At 34.2% G+C, this 23,125-nt stretch overlaps 1 protein-coding gene across 10 annotated transcripts in view; it reads left to right on the top strand.

The window, feature by feature from the left end:
• The window catches only part of Epha5 (EPH receptor A5), a 285,266-nt gene that overhangs the window by 127,851 nt on the left and 134,290 nt on the right, over window positions 1-23,125 (top strand). The gene's annotated exons all lie outside the window — the stretch shown is intronic.

Below are 23,125 nucleotides of genomic sequence, written 5' to 3'. Positions count from 1 at the left end.
TTCAAAGGAGTAACTGAAATTGTTAGGAAGGAGGAACTGGAAGTAGAATAAAATATAATTTGTGATGATTTAAAAAATTAAGGAGTTAAATGGAAAAATAAAGATACTAGAGCATATTTTCCCAAACTTTTTCAAAGGGCAAGAGGAAGTCCAGGATAAGCAGAAGATACAGGCATTTCAGTGTGGTGGAGTTTAATGTAAAAGATAAAGCCCCAAAGTCATGGGAGGTTAAAAGCTGAGAAAGTCTAGTAATGGGAAAATTTTTTTAAAATTTAACTTTTAAATCACATATGTTATTATATATATAATATTATATAATATGTTCAGTTAAAAATACATGTGTGTATAGATTTAACAGATCTAACCTCAAATTTTGTTGTTAAGTGTGGGCACTGACACTACAGAGAGAGTGTGTCCCACCAGTCCTTCTGTCTTCATATTGGCAGAGAGAAACCTTTGCTCTGGAGCCTTCACAGGGCCTGCCTGTCTTTGGGAGCCTGAGCTGTAACTGCGGCTCCTGCCTTGGTTTGAACCACGGGCTTTGGATAGCAGACCCTATGATCCTTGGCCATGTAGCCCTGGATCCACTTGCCAAGCTTGGGATGAATGTTGGATGCATGACATCTGAGGCCACAGGCCTCTGCACGTGCACTCTTCATTGCCTTTACATTGATTGCCTGCATCTTAGGCCTTTCTTGTTATGTTATCTGACAAAGCACGTGTTCCTCAGGAACGTGGGTCCCACCCCATTAAGACATTCCTATTTTGTGATCGGATTTCTGATGCCCTTTCTTTGCCATTTTCATTTGGTCTGTGTATTCTGGGACTTGGATTTGTTGACCCGCCGTCCCCAAAAACCTGGGACCAGAAGTGATAATGGTGTTTTGATTAAGAATGGCAATAACTTAAGTATTTTTTAAAGAGTTTCCATTTCTTTGGAAATTAAAATTATGAAATTCCAAGTTAATTGATTGATATAAAAAAACTCATAAAGTCTATATATGAACAGAAGAAATCATCTAATTTTTGTAGAGTTTGATAATAATAATCAGTACTGTTTTAATTAAAATTTAAATGTATTTGATTTATCTTTGTTCAAGATATGAAAATTAGTCACTACCTTATGTTAACCATGATTTTTAGTAAAATTTCTATTTCATAGTATACAAAGTAAAGAAACAAGTCAGAAAGTGTACTAACAGATGATCTTTTGAAATTTTCATATGTTATAAAAAGGAAAAGAAAAACAGAATAAATTATTTCACATTAAGCCATTATGTAATACCTGTTTGAGGAAAATATATTTAAGATCATTCCTAAAGTATGAGGCAGAATTATTTGAAGAATGAGATAGGCATATGTACCTGTATAAATATGACCTCCTTTAACACAATAATCCCACAATGTAGGAATTTTATTCTCATTTTTATTAACATTTACAAAATATAAGTGAAATCCCAAATATGTAAGTGGTTTTAGTGCCTAAGTAACTAAAATTGTGTCTGACTTATGTAAGAAGAATCTTTGAAGGGCTCTGCACTCTACGCTTACACTGCAATCTATTCATCGTCAGATTGCTGGATCTTGTCACTTTGAAAAGCCTTATGAACTGCAGCATTTTAAGTCTTAAAAAACAAACAAACAACAACAAAACCCTGCTTTTATAGATGATCTCAAGATTACCACAACTCATACCATATTCCAAACACGGTGGAAAACAAGGCAACCAAAAGAGAGTAACACCACAACTCATACCATATTCCAAACACGGTGGAAAACAAGGCAACCAAAAGAGAGTAGTAACACTAGCTCTCTTGGACTTGTCCCGAGGTGCCGTGCAAGGCTCCCTCATTTGTCTTAGGATTGTCTCTGCTTTAACTCCAAAAGCAGAACAGAAACAGAAACAAAAGCTGTATATAGATGGGTACATCATCACACTCAGTATACAAATTTTGCTCCTAAAAGATATCAAAAGAATATGCTGACTGCTTAATAAACAAAAATTATTCATATCAGGATGTCGACTCATATTTGAATGCCTTTGAAAGTGTTTTATTTGTGTTTATTAGTGTAAAGACTTTTGTTGTTTAGAACTTATTTAGTTATGGCAAGATATGGGATTAGAAAATCTTATTTTCAATGACAACCTTTGTTCCCCCTTGAAATATCTTACTGACTGCAATGAGAAGGGATCGCTTATTTCTTAGATATTATTTATTCAATCTCCCCATTATTTTGTTACTTTATTTCATTGAATTTCAAGTAAGTATATTGTAGCAAAACAACGGATTTTATGCCCATACTCCCTATACTGTGATTGAATATCCTCAAGAGAAAATTGTTTTACCGTACTGTTAACAATAACAGTAGACCACCAGCATGTATGTATCTTCAAAATGCATCATGATAATTAAGTGAGTATTACTATCAAAAAGGCCAGGTGTAATCATTCTTAGATTCTTTCGGCCAGATATGGTGGCACGCATCTTTATTTCCAGCACTCAAGAGGCAGAGATGGGTGTATCTCTGAATTTGAGCCCAGCCTGTCTAAGACAGGCTGAGTTCCAGGACAACCATTACTTCACAGTGTGACCTGATCTCAAACAAAACAAGGAAAACAGAAAAAAACAAAAAGCAAAAAAAGAGCAAAAATTAGAAGAATGTTTCTTTCTTTCAATCCATTTTCTTTCTAAAAATGTGTGCAATCAATTTTGTTTTATATTTTCACATTATATATGTGTACTTATACAACGTTATATACTTAAAAGTTTACATACATATAAAAGGACATATAATTACAAACATTTGTCTATGGACTTAAGAAGTTATAAATAATTTATTAATGATGATATCCGTAATAAGAATTATCTGCATTAATAGAAACCTGATTTTGAAAAGCATTATACTTGAATAATAAGGCATATCAAAAACTGAATAACTGCTGGATGTTTAGAAAGATTGTATTTATATAAACATCTCTTAAGGGCCTACTTTTCCAGGGCCTATGTTTATTATTGTAAGACACAGTGACAATTTTTTTTTTAACAGAAACAAACATTCAATCGAATGGGAGTTTTGAAGTTGTGACATAACTTAATTGGAAATAAGTTTAGAATACTCTCCAACTTCAGAAGTCACTTTTATGTTACCTTTATGCTTTTCAGAGCCATCACATCTTAGCTGTATATCACAGGCATTGTTGGCAGCAGGTTAAGGTTTAATTACAATTGCGTAGTCACCTCGATGACGATGTAACCTGAAGTTGAGTCCCTGTGCTGTGTTGGCTCGACAGTATATTATCTCTAGGCATTAATGCCGGGTGCACTTTAAATTGGCTGTGGACCTGGAGAGGAAGTGATTTACGTGCTCCATTTAGTGCTCTCGTCTTGCTGTCTGCTTCAGGCCACTTTCCCAGGAACAGCAGAATGTGAACAGAATTAAATTTTTAGTGTAACCAAGGATGGAAAAAAATAGCCTGAAACAGGTTAAGGAAAGAAATTCCTGCCCTGCGTATTTGTTGCAGGCGTGTTTTATTCAAACATCTGAGAATCTGCAACTATTTAGTTTGCTTTTGGGAATTTCTGAATTAAACATTAAAAGATGGATTTTACTGAATGAAGACCTATGTAGACTAAATTCTCTGAAGATTTTTTAGGCAGTGGGAAAAACCAAACACTTTTTTTCTTCTGAAGATTAAGATAATATGGTGGTAAGACGACTTAACTAAATTTTATATTTACACAAAGTAACTCCAATAGAAATGTTACTCTTCAAAAGAAAAAAATGTAAGAATTATAAATAGCACCAATTTTAAAGGAATCTATTGGGTTTCCCTCACTTAGGATTATTATCCTAAAACATCTAATTTTTTATTCATGTTTGGGACTTACATACAGTCTTCTTCCTTTTAATTGCATTTGGAAACACCACAGATCAGCTCTCTATACTCTCAATATATGAGAAATGGCATGTGGGGTGCATAGCTGTTTCAGTGATTAAGAACGAATACTGTACTAGTAAATGAGCCAGTTCAGTTCTCAGCAACCACATGATAATTTAACCATATATAACTCTCCAAGGGATTTGATGCCTCTACTAATGTCTGTAGGTTTCTGCATGCATATGTAGACAGACATGTATGCAGACACACAATGACACATATGCATGAAATAATAAATATTTTTAGCAAAAACAGTGAAGAAACATGCTGTAAATTTTAATTTCTTAGTAATACAATTTACACACAGTATGTCCATACCTTAAACTTTCACCAATATAAGTTGATAATATTATACAATTGGACTTTAATTTTACAGAAATGCTCAAAAATATAGATGTCTAGAACGTTAATTCCTATTGTACATCCATTTCTAGCAGTTAATACTCTGTATTTATATAATACCATGTCAGTTATGGATTGCAAATATTGCTATAATTTAGAAAAGAAATGCTTACTTTTTATGTTGTTATGACTCTTACATTTAAAAATTGAGTTTGAGATTTTCCATCTTATTCCAAGTTTTAACTTCTTCAAAATTAAAAATCGTCCCAATGTTTGCCTTTATCTATTTAATATATTTACTTAATGTGTGTGTGTATGTATGTATATATAGATGTGTGTGTCTCTAATACACTGTATAATGTAGATATGCTCATTCTACAAAATATAGTCAATGAAAATTTCATTAACAATTTCTCGGCTTTCTCCTTTCGATATTTGATAATGTTTTATCCCATTTGAATCCAATATTAATTTAATTTTCTTTAATATTCTACTCCTTTGTTTTTAATTATTTGCAATTTTGCAAATAACATCACAGAAACATGTTAAGAATCCTCTTATATGGGCCTTGATAGATATCGTAATGTCAATGTAGGCGGGCGATGGTGGCGCACGCCTTTAATCCCAGCACTCGGGAGGCAGAGGCAGGCGGATCTCTGTGAGTTCGAGACCAGCCTGGTCTATAAGAGTTAGTTCCAGGACAGGCTCCAAAACCACAGAGAAACCCTGTCTCGAAAAACCAAAAAAAAAAAAAAAATAAAGTAGACTTTATGTGTTGCTGTTAAACCACTCTCTAAAGTGTGTTTGTCCTTAACGTCTTCTATCTCTTCATCAGCTTTTGGAAATTGTATTATTTTAATTATTTTTGGTGTTTTATATGAAAATAAGTAGCTAAAATTTCTATTTGCCCAGCTAAAAGTAATAATGGCCATCAATTAAATGCTTAGAATCTTCAGTCATCTCCTATTGTCTCTGTTATTTCTATTAACATGATTTGAAAGCTTACAAATTTTAACAGTGCCTATATTTAGTTAAGATATAACATTATATAAAAGGAAGAAATTATAGAAGATGATTTCATTTTTTCATAAAATAGGATAAAACAGTAAAAGAAATTGTATTCTGTGTAATTAGTGTATAGGTAATATGACCTACACAAACATAAGTACCATTGTCATTTGTGAACTAAAATTCGTATCAAAGAGCAGTATGATTTTGAGCTCTTTTGGTATTATTTGAAACAAACAATGACAATGAACAAATTGAGAGACTTTTCTGTTGTGTTCTTATAAACTCTAATGTTTAAAAATTATATCTTATACTTATTATAATTATAACACTATAATATTAAATTAGAATTACCATATTACATGATTTTAATGTTTTTATATCTCTTGTGATTTACAGCTATCAAGGCACTAATTATTGAAGAACTTAAGAATGGGTGCTGTTGTGTTCTTTGTCTCCCTTGATGGTCTTTATGTTGCAAATACTTATTACAGTCATGTCGTGTTGACTCTGTGCTCTGAAAAGACTAAGCACTGGCCCATCTTAGTTATGAATTCCTTGTGATTGTAACATTTTCCTTCTCACACTCAAGATTGTGTCCATCAAGGAAGCAATTTATCTAACCACAAATAATAATATTTGATAAGACAAATAATAATGAATGGTTCCTATATGCCTGGTTTTAGGTTAAATTTTTGCATTGCTCACTTCAACTATAGAGTGAGATAAATAGCATTATTATACAGCTTTATATAAAGAAACAAATTTAAAGAATGTTATTTGACCAAGAAATTGGCAGAGACAGTTGATAGGAGTCTTATTCATAACTTCATCATCAGTGAATAAAGAAAATAGCCAGCTATCAGCAAGCCTACCAACTGCTATCAAAACCATATGATTTTGTTTGGTAATAAAAAGCAGCGTCTGGAAAAGGCCCTACAATTTTTCTGAACACAAGAGATAAAGAAATTTCATAAACTTTACTGCTATTATTCTTACACAATATCCTAAGACAACATTTTATTGGTTTATCTATGCCAAGGGACTTCATTTAGAAAACGATGAAACTGTGTGTTTTTAGTAGCATCGTTGGGTTCTTATTTCTTTATGTTTTCATTTGAGAAAGTCTGCGTGTTTAAATGCGAGCACTTTAAGGCAGGAATCACTGCTCTTTAGAGTATAGTAAACAGCTTTACCAATGGTTCCAATGGGTGCAGTAGGTTACTTAAATAGGCCACAGATGTGTGCCTGTAGTTGTAGAGCAGGAGGAGACCTGTTGAAAACAGATTGGCAAACACTATAATAGACATAAAGAATACATAAAAGGAAAACAATTAAAAATTTGTTTTAAATTTTGTTTTTCTTTAAAGTCACGTTATTATCTTGAATAGATCTAGGATAGAGTGATCTGAGAATAAATGAATGTAGGAATGAATAAATGAATGAATGAAGTTATATTAAGCAATCTGTCTTCTGTAACCACAGTCAAAATGTAGAAGCTTAAAATATATCAAAGCATTGCAGCTGGAAGTCACACATTAACATAGGAATACCAAGCCTAAATGCTTGACAGTCTTTAGCAGATGTAAATTGCAGAATTGCAAGCTCTCCTTAAGGCAGGTGTAGTGTGGCAGAGAAAGGAATATGGAATTTAGAAAATGGTGCAGTATGTCAAATGATCCTAAAAAACGGAATATTTGTGATTGTAAATACACACACATGTACATACAATAACAATCAGTAAAAACAATAAATATAAAAAGGTCACGAATTGAATGATGGCAAAGATTTGTAGTCAAGAAAGAGAAGGGATGAATGTAATTGAATTATAATCTCAATAATAATAAAAATACAAAAGAAAACCAGTGTCATGCTGACTTATAAAGAACACAGAAGCATGTGACTTTCCCTGAGACAGCAAATATTTCTTGTAGAAATTGAATACCTGTGAAAAATATATCACAAGTCTCTACTCTGGTTTGTAAAATGTCAAGTTGACCTCTTACATTTGCTTACACAAACATTTCAGTTGCTCCAAAATCTTTTGTGAGAATTCTGAAAACTCCTTCACTGATACAGGCAATGATCTGAGATTTAAGCATTGAAATTGCACAAAATAAAAACAGAGTGTGTTTTAGTATGTACCCACAGTATTTTAATTTTTTAGCTGTAGACCATTTGCAATGCTATATTCAGTAAGTTTAAGTAATATTTTTCCACTTCACAGTTCCAAACAAGCTTTTAGATTATGAATTACACAGATTTAGTAATTCAAAAATTTATAGATAGAAAAAAATATTGGTATAGGTAATATAAGACTGAACTAGTAAAATTAGTAGGATGTAAAAACAAAAGTTGCAAAAGCCTATGGATGTATATTATTTGATTTACAATTAAAACTTGGTGATAAATGATATTATGTGTTATTATTTGGGGACATCTTTCATTGTGTTTACTTAGTCTTCTGTAATAAGCTAAACAAAGAACAGTTTCCTTTTCTGTTTTGGAGACTTTCTTCTAAATATTTTTAAACTTTAATCAATTTTTACTAAAATATTTATGTACCATTACTCTAAGTTGTCTGGAATGTTTCTAGTTCTGTAGATTAAGTGGGTGGTCATTCCAAAATGGTGAAAGAAAATAATAGTGGGAAATGATGCAATTATAAGATGATATCAAAAAAGACAAGAAGTAATCTTCCAAATGCTGATAAGATGCTGAAGGTGATGAAATTACTTGCCGTAATGCCTGATTACCTGAGTTTGTTACAGGGATCCTCAGGGTAAAAAGTAGAACCAATTTCTGTTTATAGTTCTCTGGCTTCCACCAAGAAATAACTGTGTGTGTGTGTGTGTGTGTGTGTGTACAAAAGACCTACACAGCATACACATACACAATAGTTAGCATAATGAAATTTGAAAGTAGTAATGAAAGCAAGATAAGCACTAATAAATTCTTATGTGCCTTTATATCTTACTTGAATGCAGACACCACATTATTCCTCTGATATAAAATTTTAAATTATTACAAAACATTTATTTTTAAGTTTTCAAAGAGATTATATGGACCTCGTTTGTCCATGACCTTAATTCTTGGAATGTGAAAGTAGAGCGTTCACCTTTTCCCCATAATTGTTCTTTTCAAATTTAGAAAAGCAGTAATTTCAAACTGACTTTTTGACTACAGTTATCTCATATTCAAATCTTTTCTCCAGAACTTTTTTTGACCTCAGAAAGGCAAAAAAGAGAATATATGTATATATGCATATGTATTTTGAAACATTCTTTTACAAAAATATAAACTATACTCCTCGTGTGTGTGTATATTCCTCTTAATGCTTGTGTCCACCTATATGTAGAGTATGTTTGTCTTCATCATTGTCTTCTTCACGTACCTCCAAACTTTTGTAGGTTTTTTGATTTGTTTTGTGGTTTTATTTTTTGAGACAGCGTTCTTTTATGTAACAGTCCTGACTATCCTGAAACTCACTCTGTAGACCAGGCTGGCCTCGAACTCAGAATTCTGCCTGTCTCTGCCTCTGCCTCTCAAGTGCTGAGATTTAAGGCTTGTGCCACTATCACCCACAGCCTTCTGTGTTTGAGACATGGTTTTCCACTAAGACTGATGTTCTCAAATTGGACTACCCAGAAGCCCTCAGAGATTCTGTTCTCTTTGAATTCTCAGCACCGGTGGGACTGTAGACAAGAAGTACCTCACTGTCAGGCCAGGGTTGAAAGGCTTCCATTAGCTGTTTCAGTGGTTATCCCCATCACGGTCTTGACCTCTTTGCTGGTGTTTTCACTTCTCCCTCTCTTTGACTGGACTTTGAGAGCTCAGCCCAATGCTCCATTGTGGTTCTCTGCATCTGCTTCCATCAGTTGCTAGATGTAGGTTCTATAATGAGAATTAAGATATTCATCAATCTGACTACAGGGCAAGGCCAGTTCGGGTACCCTCTCCACTATTGCTGAGAGTTTTAGCTGGTGTCATCCTTGTGGGTTCCTAGGAATTTCTCTAGTGTTAGGTTTCATGCTAGCCCCATAATGGCTCCCTCAATCAAGATATTTCTTTCTTTGTTTTCTGTCTCTGTCCTTCCCTCATCTTGACCATCCTGTTCCCTGTAGTTCTCTTCTCACGTCCCCTTGCCCCCTCCTCCCCTTCCACTGTTTTTTCTCCTCCCACCCCCACGCTTCCAATTTTCTCAGGAGATCTTGCCTATTTTCCCTTCCTAGGGAGTTCTATGTATGTTTCTCTTAGGGTTCTCTGTGTTACTTAGCTTCTCTGGGGTCATGGCTCCTTATCCTTTGCTTTATAGCTAGTATCCACTTATGAGTGAGTACATGCCCTACCCATTTTTCTGGGTCTGTGTTACCTCACTCAGGATGGTTTCTTCTTTCATCATTTGCATGCAAATTTCAAGATGTTTAGTTTAGAATATCAGGTTTGTATCTCGATATTTTTCAGATTTCTTATTTTCACATTTGGTTATAAAACCTTTTTGAGTCTGGTGGAAAAACAACGTTCTCTCAAATCTTTTTCCCCCCAAACTGGATATGTTGTCACATTCAGTTTCAAAATGCAAACAGCCTAAGAACTTTAAGAACATTAACCAGATTGCTTCCCGTACAATTGCAAAGAGCACTGAAACAACCTAAGATGTTCAACGTTGCTGTTTCATAGCCTAAGTACCATCATCATTAGAAATTATTTTACAAGTATATCAAGCAACAAAGGGCAATATTCAAATATAATATAAACAACGGAGCTGTATGACTTTTAGCAACAAAGACGGTAGAGTATAAGATCAAACTACCTGGTGATCATAAAGTCGCAGTGACACGGTAATTTGTTCTTTATACATTTGCTCTTTTAAAAAAAATCATGCATTTCAGAATCCATTGGTACACTCTCAATTCCCATGGTATCAATTTGGAGAGCAATTTAAAATAAATTATGCAATAAAAGACACAAAAAGAGACAAGTTTGTTTATACAGCCATAAAGTGATATTGAGTTATTTCAACTAAAGTTAGTAAGTTGACAAAGAATCAGACATGAAGAGGTGATGAATGGCAGATCACATGTGAAAGCTCACAGTGAAGATGGAGGTGTAAATAAACAGTATAAATCAGTCCCAAGTTAAGCATTCCTCTGTTCTTTCTCTTTCTTTGGAAACTGTTATTTGTACCCTTTCATTAAGATGCACAGAGGTCTCTGAAATCTAAACATTTAATGTACTGTGTAAGAATCTAAACCTACTTAGTCCATCCTAACCACAAAGTTCTGTCTATGTAACAAACAAACTTGGAAGTCTCTGAACTCCTAATACCAAATTGTAATGGGAGGATAGATTTTGAAAGGGGTCATGATGCCTCTTTTAATTATATATGAATGAGAAAAGTGTTTTGCTTGCCAATATGAAAGAAGGATTAAATAGAAAAATATTAGTGTGTTAGTGTATGATAGGTCTAATACAAACAATGATAATTATAATATACATATTGCTCATTTGCATGGATTGAAAGAATTGCATAGCCAGGGATGAAGCACACCAGTGACCTCTTTTTCTGCAATATTTTCTGTTTCTTTTGAGACACAAAAGAGTCACACAAGGAGAACATATAAAGAACTCAGTCTTTCCTACATACCTAGAATAATTTATTTGATATCAGATATTTTAAGATGCATAAATATATTAACTGAATATATATTATAATAAGAAGTTGGAGCTGAATATTAAAATAAGTAGTGCAAAATAAAGGAAAAATGGAAAATAGATGTACAAATAAGCAAAGGGTTAAAAACATAGTACAAAATTATGTTTAAATTCAAACATATTAATAACAGCATGAAATGCCAGCTGACTAAATTCCACAGTGGAGACTATGAGAGTGCTATTAAAAGAACAAAATCATAACATTTTTATAATAGTGACAGCTATGAGTGAATATTTACATGAAATAAAATTTATTTTATTTAAAATAAACATTTCTTAAATAGTGACAAAGTACAAAAATTATGAAATTGATAAGAACATACTATATAAAAATTAAAAATAAAATGGCTACAATACCTATTATTACTATTCCAAAAAATAGAGTATTACAGCTATTAATAAACAAAACATAAATGACAAGCTACTAGCATGTGAGGAAAATAACAATAAAATATGTTTGTATACAATGCAAACTTGCCAATATAAAAGTTATCTGATAAAACTACTAGACATATCTACATTTATAGTAGGCAATTTACATTTCTATGAAGTTATTAAGCACATAGGAACTATATATATTGACACCATGAAGAATAGTATATAAAGTGCTATACACTATAACTCATTTCTTTAATATAAAACTAAAAGAAGACAATATTCTCTGCAACTGCGGATGATAATAAAACATCTGTACAATAAACAATACTCCATTAATTTTAAAGTATCGAGCTCATACTAGTCTTTTCACAAGAAAAAAAGGTCTCTGGACTCTGAAAATTAAGCAGCAGGGGGCAACAGCAGTTAAGCAAAAAAACCATAAAACATCTTCTTGAGAATGTTAAGGTGAATTATGTATGAAAATGCATTATAATCCTTGCTGTCATTAAAAGTCTATTTGAACTTAATTATTACAAATTAAAAATGGTAACAGTGAACATTTTTTTCATTGTTTTGCAACTGTATTCAGCTTTATACAAACAAAATCAAATAAAAAAATAGAGATTGGGTTTGGACACGAGCAAACTGACAGAGTTGAAAAGGGAATGGACTGTGCTCAATGAAATGCATTTTTTAAATGGAAAATAACAACAGCAGGAAAGAATATTATGGGTTAGAAGTTTCTGCAGCCAGAGAACTGATACAGTCACATGTCTGAGAATGTAAGGAGGTGAAAGCTGGGAAATAAGGTTTTGAAGTTGAGATATAATTTCCTGGAATTAATAAACTCGTGGTGTTATTTGACTATGGGGATTGCTATTTTATTTTGAGAACTGTTCACCGATGTAAGTGGATACAGGAAGATGATTACTGAAGAAGAGCTCAAGAGATTGGGAGTATTGAATATTTTAATTGCCACGGATTATTCCGTGGGGCAGTATCGAAAGTCCTGATAATATACCAAATGCTAAAATCTTTTAAGGATTAAGAAGAATCTCAAAGAAGCCGACTGCTCATATGATTTGATGGCACTTATCTGATGATGTTTTATGGAGGAAAAGTGGAAGTGCCCTCCTGTAATAGATGCATGACAAACCTTCCAAAATTTTGCTCATCAGAGGCTTCAGTTAGTCCCTTACTAATAAGTATACAATCTCATCAATGTGTGACATGAACAGCTCATTCTGTTACACAGGGTTCCAGCCAAGGTATCTCAAAGACTAGAGATATGCTCAGAATTCGATCACCTTTCTAGGGGAAAGGCTAGTAGTATTTGATTAGCTGTAGCTAAGCTGTGAACTGAGATCACCTGGATACAGTTTCTATTCATGACATTCTCAAGATGATGATTGGATTAGAAATGTCTCAAAAACCATAGGCAGAAACATTTTACGTTTAGCCTAGAGGTGGCATGCTGTCATTTGTCTGATCATTACACTCTGCTCAGACTAACTGGATAGAGAAACAGATAGACTTTTCCCACTTACTGATAAAAAGGATGTAAATGCCAACTTGTTTCTCTGTGAAGAGGATGAGAAAGGGAGGATTGTGGTAGCCATATTGAACGGTCTGGAAAGGCAAGGAAGGACAAAGGGAATGTACAACATGAGGAAGGTCATTGCCAAAAGGAAGGTGAAAAAGAAAACAGCTGTGATTTGGCACAGCACATACATAAAGAGTTAAACATAAAATAAATTTTAAAAAGTGTTATCATATGTTGGAGAATAACTTGATAATATATCGTATAGAGCACAATAAGGAAGTAATATGTTATATTAGGCAAATCATTGCATCTCTTTAAGTCTTAAGTACACAAAATTTCCAAAACTCCCCTGATAATTTTTATTTAAAGTTATCTTTTGAAAGCCTGTGATCTCTTTCCAGTTCCTGTTATTTTTTTCTCATGGAACACATAAAGAATGTAGATTTACTTAGCTTTATTTCCATCATATTTTGTGTTTATATATCAGCTGCCTTCAAGTTCATTTCCACTTCTAGACTTCTAGAATCCTGAAATGTAAGTCCATTTTGAATTGACAGGGAAAAATATTGAGACAGTATAATGAAATAGTAATAATAATTATTACAATGACCTTTAAATTATTTATTTATTTATTGAGTATTTAGCATATGGCAGGAATTTATTCATATATATTATATACTTGCATATATATCTGTGTGTGTGTGTGTGTGTTTATGTATGTGTGTAAGTGCATAAACACCTCAATCTACCAGTTTCATTGGGGCGATTTGAAGTTACCATGATTGGAAGTGACTACTCATTTTGTGATTCTTTAGTAATACAGAAAACAGGTTGTTTATTTTGGTTGTGAAAAGTTAGCAATAAACTGGAGAAGAGAGTGAAGAGGAAAAAGCAGCAGAAACAGTCCCTGCTATAAGGGGTCTGCACCATCTCTGAACACAGTGTTTCCATTACGATCAGACCTTGGAAAGCCCTCAGCTGCAGAGCACAGTTGACAAAGCTTAGCTGTGTTACCATATTCCTGCTTGGAACTTCTACATCCTCAGCATATTGGTTTTAAGAACCTGTCTGTGTTGCTTAGCTTGGTACTCTTAAAAATGGAAGAACGAATACTATTGACCTTATCTTATTAATATGCCAGTGAAATGATCTTAATCTGTGGGGTCATTCAATCTCTGGCCAAGACTAGCTAAGGAAGTATAATGCTGTTTTATTCGTGTGCTTTCGTTGTCATGTGGTCAGAGAAGGAAGTGAGTAAACTAAGAAATGTGACAGAATGCTAAGTATAAAGTGACAATAGAGGAGAAGCAAGCTTTGAAACAATCTAACGGGTTCAGATTATAACCGTAAAATAAGTTTCCATTTCACAGAATCAGGATTTGTTTTGTAATCACCCCTATAGTCAGCCTTTTAAAGCTATTTCTTTTCTGATGCCCCTTTTCTTACTACTATGGCTTTTGAAAACAAGTCAAGACCTGCTGTGGTTTTTGAATTAAGATTCTTTCCCTGATAGTTAAGATACAAAACCTGGGGAGTAGTTTAAACGTGCCATAGAACTGATTTTATTAAACACAGAACAGAATAAGTTAACTGAACAAAGATAAATATACATACATTAAAATAGAAAACAATAAAATGTTTTAAAATGAAAACTTTAAAGCCTTTCTGAATGAAGACGTTGGAAGTTGGGATTGTTGTTGAAATGTCATTTCAAACCAATTATTTGTTTTATTTTTTTATTTTCGAGACAGGGTTTCTCTGTAGCTTTTTTTGGTTCCTGTCCTGGAACTAGTTAGCTCTTGTAGACCAGGCTGGCTTTGAACTCACAGAGATCCGCCTGCCTCTGCCTCCTGAGTGCTGGGATTAAAGGTGTGCGCCACCACTGCCCGGCTCAAACCAGTTATTGTGACAAGGAATGTGCAGTTGTTAACTGAGACCCAGTAAGACATTTGCAAATTGAAAATTTGGAGTTAATGGATAGCAACCTTCACCAAATAAGCTATAGTAGCCAGGAGCCATTGCATATTTATAGATTGTTATTTCTAATAATGTGCACCATATAGTACACATTTTGAAACAAGAATGGCTTCATTCTTTTAATTCTCAATGTACAATTGTAACAAAGCTGGTTTACATTTAGTTTGTGTACTTAGTCTCTACAATTCTTGAATTTATACCCACAAAAGCAAATAAACTATATGCTACATTACCAGTAAACTTTCTCACAATTAATCAAGGAAAACATTTTTAAGATTTTATATCAACTTTAGAATGTTATTGCTTATCTGTATAGATCCATATGTTTGGAAAGTTCATTGCCAATGTTTAAATTGAACTCATATTAACAATCAAGGCAATGATTTTTAACTTGGCTACAGATTGAATTTTTCCCTTTTCTGTATTTATTCGATTTCTAAGAAAAAAATCATAATTAAAGCTTTTATACTGTGCAGGGTGGTTTTTTCTGTGTTTTGAACCTGTATAAACATTCTGCTTCTTAAAAAAATTATCAGCCGAGTAGTGGTGGCACACAACTTTAATCCCAGCACCTGGGAGGCAGAGGCAGGCAGAACTCTGTGGGTTCGAGGCCAGCCTGGTCTACAAGAGCTAGTTTCAGGACAGGCTTCAAAATGCTACAAAGAAACCCTGTCTAGAAAAAGCCAAAATATAAAAAAATTATCTTAGTCAAAAATGCACAGGACTATTGACTGAAACAATGAACTTAATTTAAGGAACCAGTAGAGAAATGTTCAAAATAGAAATAAGATTTTCCTCTTAATTTTTAATAACAAGACAATACCCATATTTCTCCTTTCAAAACAAATAGCAGGACACTGGATGCTTATATCCCCAAATGGACATTTTATTGCATAAAGCTTAGGCAGTTCACTTCATGAGTCACAACTGGCTTTTATGACAATTAAAAGTAATCAAACCAGGCTTCACCAGATCATGCTGTAAATGGCGGGTGCTCTGCTTAGACACACAAGCCATTAAGCTTTTCTTTCAATTATAACAACCACTCAGAATAATATTTAACTGTATGTCACCTAGCTGTTCAATAAACAATTATACTAAAGTAAGAGTTAGTTATATTAAAACACACTGATAAAACCTTTTATATTAAGGAGAGAAATCAATCAAGACTGACAAGATGATTTCATAATGTATTATGAATATGTACTTACATTTCATCGAATTAAGTAAGAAAATGAAAAGCCCAGATAATGAAAACTATAAACAACTCCTAAACAAAATGTCTTTGCCTGCTATGAAAGATAACTGTAAGTGGGATATTTGTACATCTTTTAATTTAAAGACTATAGTATAAGCTTTATTGATAGCTGCAAATACTGTGTTTTGCTTAACCCTAATTGAGACAGTGTTCATTACATTTCCTGTTTTTCTACAGAAAACTCACTTCTGGTAGATTCAGCAAATACTTCTGATACTTGATGCTTTCTTTCTTATGAAGATTGGAAATCATGAGGGACTGTTCAATAATTGCATCAATTAATAATATGGAAAGGATATAATAAACCAATTTTGCATTTTACTTTTGATGTCAAATTAATTATTCTTTACACCAAATACTTGTATTTGTATGCTTCAAAAAGTAAAGAAAGTTGAAGATTGAAAAGACTCGGTGCATAATTCATAAAGAGTTTATACTGATAAGTCCCAATAAGTCTTTTGGTTCTTTTTTTCTGGCTATTCATTGTGGGAGAGGATGAACTTGTGTTCAGGTGTACCTGGAGGTCAGATAAAGTGCTTACATGTTATTCCATAGGTGCCATTCACTTCCTTTTTGTTTTTTACATCAACTTCGAATCTGGCTGCCCTTTCTTAGGAGATAGAGGTAGTTACCATGCTCTACTTTCCTTCTTCAATATGATCTCTGAGGATAAAATTCAGTTCACTTTCTTGCAAAAGCAAGGGCTGTACAGACTGAAGTCACTCCCCAGACTATTCATCTTAACAACACAAGCACTTCTTTTGTTACTCAGATCTTTACCTACTAGGATATTTTTGACAGAGAAAAATGTAACATACATATTTTTGTACACACACCCACTTTTACCCATACTCTATTCATCTTTTACTGATAATTTAATGTCTAAATTGATTTGCATTTACCATTAAAAGAGAAAAAGAATGACAACCAGAACTAAAAGAGTTTTATTTTTGAAAAAATATGCTATCCAAGTAACAATTCATACTTCATATTAGTCAATTGTAATGTCTCAATTTTCAACATTAACTTTATTTTGCTTTCTAGATTTTCTGCTTAGAAAAAAATGTTCATCAACTTATTTATCCTTTTAAAGAATGAATTCTTCATTATATTGACTTTATATTTCAAATTCACCAACTTCAGATCTGACATATATACATATTTACTTCAATAATTTTTAGTTTTCCTTATTCTTTTCTAAACATGTGGATACTTGAAAAAAATATCTCAAAAAGTAGAGCACAGGTTCCAGATTCAAATACAATTCATTTCTGTCAGCTAAGACAAGAAAAATGGTATGTAGGATGAATACAGCCATGGATAGGCTGGTGATTTGAGATAAGAATAAAAAAAAAAGCATGCCCTCTTCATCCTAAGGACTTTTATTATTTCAACAGAGAGACACATTATATGACTATCAGAGGGAAACAGAGTTTATAACACTTTGGGGGAAAAAAAGAGAGAAGCAGGTACCAAATAATTATGCTGATGTTTAAAAGCAAAATAAACTAAGCCAGGTGTCAGCTACAGCATGACTGCCATCTTGGTGGCATGTAGCCAGGGTTTAATAACAGCATGATTACCATCTCATGGCATGCGGATTTGAGTTTTAGGGTTACAATTTAAAGGAAATGAGTAATTATGACTTGAAATAATTTTCTTGGCTAGTTCTGAACTTCAAACTCCTCCTCTGTTTTTATTTAGGTTTTACACATCTTAAACTAAACAATGCATTAAATATTGTTCAATGTTTTTCTCAAAGCTTTTAGAATCAAATGTTTACCAATCTGAGAACGCGGCTCAGACATTTTCAGTACATGTTATTCCAAATGTTTCAAGTCATCCTAAAAATGTTATCCTAGTTAATTTTATACATTAAGTATGCCACTAAATCAATGAATTCACCTAGTCTTATCTACAACACTTTCTTTGTATGAATTAATTCAATACCAAAATAGACTAACTTTTTCTTTCCTATCTCTGTTACATTTCCTGTGCTGTTGTGAAATGACTCTTAAACTCTACTTTATAGACTATCACACTCCTGCTGAAAACTGTGACTTACTGTGAAACTGGAAAGTTCTGAATACTCAAAACTCTGCTTAACCAAAGAAAACAGTTTCATGCACAAATGCTCTTTAGGATGGGCTGTGCACTAAATAACTCATCTGGTATTGATGTAACTGGAGGTTTCCTGACAGTTCCTGAATAGCCACTATAAGGCTTAATATTAATTATAAACTACTTTTCCTATTAGCTGAGATTTATTATTAGCTAGTTCTTATTACTAAAATTATTTCATTTCTATTATTCTATATTTTACCATGAAACATGTGACTTGTTACCTCATATTTTGCTTCTCCAATGGCTGCTGGTGTCTCCCAGACTGTGGCTTCTTTTCCCCCATCTCTCCTTGGACTTCCCTCCTAGCTATATTCTGTGTGCAATATCCCAAAGTAGTTTATTTATTAACCAAAGGTAAAAAAAGACACACTCACTGCATACAGAAGGACATCGCACATTATGTTGGAAATATTGTTAAGCAACCAATGTTATTATAAAATTGGAACCAAAGCAGTCAGAAGAAGGCAGGGTGATAAGTGTTATTAAAGTGTTGGTGGGGATCTCATCAGTGTTTTACATAATGTATACTAAATGTTTCAATAAAATCCATTATGTGGAACACAATGTCTGTGTCATTCATGGTGTATCTGTGGTGAATGAAGGTTGACGTTATTCCACTTCCCAGGTTGAGAAGATCATCACATAACAGTAGCCTGGGAAAATACCTATATCAAACATGCAAAATATTTCTTTTGAATTCACAGTACTGTTGAACCACTGAATGATATAAAGTATTGAAGGTAAACTCAGAACCATGTGTAATTAAGAGTGAGAGAGATGATTAGACTTAATGCAAGAAGCGTTAATCTATTGAGTCATCTCACTGGTCTGATAGGAGAAGCCTTTTTTCATAGCTGTGGGTGGTATACATTTATTCTGATATTTATTCCAGTATCTTAGTCTTCATGTCATAGTCATATATCAGAATAGTGATTCAATAAAATCTCCTATAGTCTCCATACATTGCCATGCACATTTTTTTTTTTTGTCAAACCATACTTTACATGATAGGGCTTCAGCAACATTGTCATATACAAAAGTGTCTGTGTTAAAATGGACTTCTTAAAAACAGGCATTGGGGTGGTGACATAGAAGAGACTGGCTGGAGAAAGAAAATTGGTCCTGTAAGTTGTACTCTGACCTGTAGTCACTCACCCATAGATTTTTGTATATATACACACACACAAACACCCATGCGCACACACACACACACACACACACACACACATGATAAGATCTCATGGATGGACTGGGAGTGTAAGTAGGGATGAGAACAGGAAGGATCACATAGGGTAGGGGACAGAGGGAGGTTGTCCGCTGACCTGCAGTCACTCACCTACAGAATTTTTGTACACACACACACACACCCATGGTGTGGGAGGTCCTTCTGTCTATGTGTTGCTTTTATTGGTTAATGAATAAAGAACTGCTTTGGTTTTATGGCAAGGAAGAACAGAACTAGGCAGGGAAAGTTAGGCTGTATGCTGGGAGAAAGGAGATGGAGTCAGATACCATGTACCTGCAGGAGATAGATGAGATGAAAGTTTGCTGGTAAGTCATGACCTTGTGGTGATATACAGATTAATTGAAATGGGTTAAATTAGTATGTAAGAGTTAGCCAATAAGAAGCTATAGCTAGCCAGGCGGTGGTGGCACACACCTTTAATCCCAGCACTTGGGAGGCAGAGGCAGGCAGATCGCTGTGAGTTCGAGGCCAGCCTGGTCTACAAGAGCTAGTTCCAGGACAGGAACCAAAAACTGCAGAGAAATCCTGTCTCGAAAAATCAAAAATCAAAATAAAGAAAGAAAGAAAGAAAGAAAGAAAGAAAGAAAGAAAGAAAGGAAAGAAAGAAAGAAAGAAAGAAAGAAGCTATAGCTAATGGGCCAAACAATGATTTAATTAATACAGTTTCTGTGTGATTATTTCAGGTCCCAGCAGGGCAACCAGGAACCAACAAGCAGCTGTCTCCTCACACACACACACACACATACACACACACACACACGCGCATATTATAAGATCCCATGGATGGACTAGGGGAGCAGGTGGGGATGGGAACAGGAAGGATCATAACGGAGAGAGGATGAGAGTGTAATGGGAAAGATTAATGGAATAAGGGGGCATTACTGAGGTTATGGGTAAACCTAATACAATAGAAACTTCCTGCAATCTTGTAGGGTGACCCTAAGAAAACTCCTAATAATGGGGATAAAAAGCCTGAACCGGCTGTCTTCTGTAACAAAGCAAGACTTCAGTGGTGGGACTGGGACATCCACCCAGCCACAAAACCTTCAACCTACAATTTGTCCTGCCTGCTAGATGTGCAGGGATAATAATAGTGGCACAGAATTTGTGGGAATAGAGAATCAATGATTGTTCCAATCTGAGGTCCATGCCAGAAGAGGGCGCCTGTGGTTCACACTGAGTGGCCAGGAACCAGAGGCTGGATAGCCCAGAGACCTAGAATAGCACCAGATATGCCTGGGGAAAAAAAAGTCAATGACATGATTCTTAGTAATACTCTGCTCTACCTATTGACTTTAGCCTATCATAATCATCATCAGAGAGGTTTCTACAGCCACTGAAGGCAGCAGATGTAGAGACCCACAGTCAAGCATTAGGTGGAACTCAGGGACTCCTAAGAGGTGGGTATAGGATGGAGCGAGAGGAACAGGGGGCACCACACAAACAAGGCCCACAGATTCAAGGCTCACAGAGACTGAACCAACACTCAGGGAACCTGCATGGGTCTGAGCTAGGTCTTTGGCATATATGCTAGTTTTTGTAGTTTGGGGTTTTGTGGAACTCCTAAAAGTGCGAGCAGAAGCTGTCTGTGACTCTTTTACCTGCTCTTTTACTAACCAACCTTGATATGAGTATGTTTGCTTAGTCTTATTGTATTTTGATATGCCATGCTAGGTTGATTCGCAGAAGATCTGCTTTTTTCTGAAGGGAAATGGAGGCATAGATCTGGTTGAAGGGGGTTCAGGGACTAGAAAGAGTGGAGGAAGGGCAGACTTTGGTCAGGATGTAATAATATAAAGGTTGAATAAAATAAAATATAACTATATTTCCAAAAATATATATAATTAAAAATATAATGTCTTTTTTAAAATATAAAGAGGTTTCTTCAATAAGACATCAATCAGATATGGAGGACATGTGGATTTGCACTTCATGCCTTTGAAAGCGAACGGTTGAAAGTGAAAATGGTTGCACTGAAAGGATAAAAGAAGAAAAATTGGATAACAGCTAAGTATGCTACTGGCAGCTAAGGAATCCTATTATAAGTAAAATAATATTTAAATCTTCTAATCATTTAACTACTGGAATGTCCTAATACTATCAGAAAGCTCTTCTTATCTCTCAAATGCCTTCACATTTGCTCTGAATTTGTAAGAGCATTAAGGCTTCACTATCATCGTAATTAGATGAACTAAAAAAATAGTACCTCCTTATGTTGCCAATTCCTGATTATTCATAGTGATGGCAGAAAGCCTCAGCATGGATTACTAAAACCTGAGGTCACTCATAGCAGATGAAAATTACCCAGAGCTCATTATGTCTATCCCATTGAAATATAAATGCCTCTATGAGCTTCAACAAAATTGCATTGATAGTTTAATAAACATTCTTCAGCCTATGTAGAGAATCTTGAAAAGGGAAAACATAAAATAAAATATATTAGCTACAAGTAAAATAAGCCAGTTATTCAAAGCCTCAGTGTAGTTGTTTAATATTGACCAAAGTCTGAGGAATATTGGTATTGGAGTTTATAAGCCATTGAGGAGGGAAGTATATGAACTCTGATTGAATTCACAGAGTAAAAGATCCACTTCAGGAAAACAAGCTTACATGACCTAAGAAGTTAAAACAAATACTAGAAAATGATTTCTATTTGATTCTATGCAATGTAGTAGCAATATTCAGGCTGTATCACCAATTTATTTAAGTATCCCTTGCACTTACTGACACCTGTCATGATGAAACACTGAGAAAATTTCTCTGCACATAAAACTGAGTAAAAAGATTTGCTTTCCATTTTTATAATTATTACAAATTTTGTAGTGTGATAGTATTTATTGTATTAGATACCTAAATCCTGAGTTAATAAGTGACTCAAAACACATCTTTAAAATGTATTAAAATGCCAAAAATATGATACTCTTGAAGCCTCTATATTGTATGGAAAATATTCCAGATAATCATGCATTATAATAAAACTTGGGAAACTTTTAGTATATACTCATTAATCAAGTTTTCAAACATGTTGTGTATTTGTATGTGGGGCGTGCATATGTGTGCGTTTGTGTGTTTGCATATGTATGGACTCATTCTTGTGTTTGTGTTCGAATATGGAGGCCCAAGTTTGAACTACACTATCTACCTTATTTACATTCTATCTTGTATGTTGAAGACACACTCCTTGCTGAATTCAGAGCTCACATTTTTGGCTAGTTTAGCTACCAAGTATGCTCTGAGTTTTGCCCATATCCCCTCAAAGTCGCTAGGATTACCAGCATGGCACCAAGCCCACCCAGCACATCAGTGTTTTGTAGAAACCCTGACTACAGTCCTCATACCTGTATGACAAGTACTTTACTGCTGTGCCAGTTCCATAGCCCTTAATTTATAAATTTAATAATAAAAGTTGGGAACTGTTATATGCTGTACTAGTCTAGAATTATATATGAAAGTTGTATTTCTTTAATATGATTTCCCTAATAAAGAGTCACAACTCTACCTATTGGACTGCATCTGTTGTAAACACGTACAAGTATGTGTCTTTTATAAAACAATAATGTCTTTCAACCTCCAGTAGCATAGGAATATTAAATT

This window comes from Chionomys nivalis, chromosome 6, assembly GCF_950005125.1.
Source record: "Chionomys nivalis chromosome 6, mChiNiv1.1, whole genome shotgun sequence".
In the NCBI taxonomy this organism is placed as follows: Eukaryota; Metazoa; Chordata; class Mammalia; order Rodentia; family Cricetidae; genus Chionomys; species Chionomys nivalis.
This window is presented reverse-complemented; position numbering and strand designations above follow the sequence as displayed.